This window comes from Bison bison, unplaced genomic scaffold (assembly GCF_000754665.1).
Source record: "Bison bison bison isolate TAMUID 2011002044 unplaced genomic scaffold, Bison_UMD1.0 scf7180017864135, whole genome shotgun sequence".
NCBI lineage: Eukaryota > Metazoa > Chordata > Mammalia > Artiodactyla > Bovidae > Bison > Bison bison.
The window spans coordinates 6,131,116-6,131,459 of NW_011494707.1; the positions used below are offsets into that span (position 1 = coordinate 6,131,116).

Genomic DNA, 344 nt, shown 5'->3' on the forward strand with positions numbered 1-344 from the left:
CCCCATGCACTGTAGCCTCCCCAGGCTCTTCTGTCCATGGGATTCTCCAGGCAAGAATATTGGAGTGGGTTGCCAATTCCTTCTCCAGGGGATCTGTCCAAACGCAGGGATCGAACCCAGGTCTCCTGTATTGCAGGCAGATTCTTTACCATCTGAACCTCCGGGTCCCACCTGTTTCCCCCCAGAATGTGTGCTCAGGGCCATTCTCCTGCTTTTGTAACAAGGTTACCTGAAGGGAGTCCCACTCCCACTTCAAAACCCACAGATAATGTGAGAAGACCTTGGACCCCTGTTATGAGAGGATTCTGTACCTGTGAGGGTGCAGGGAGCCCCCCTCTTCAGAA

At 53.5% G+C, this 344-nt stretch overlaps 1 protein-coding gene across 1 annotated transcript in view; it reads left to right on the forward strand.

Annotated features, from left to right (window-relative positions):
* The window catches only part of MPV17L (MPV17 mitochondrial membrane protein-like), a 5,663-nt gene that overhangs the window by 1,138 nt on the left and 4,181 nt on the right, over positions 1–344 (forward strand). The gene's annotated exons all lie outside the window — the stretch shown is intronic.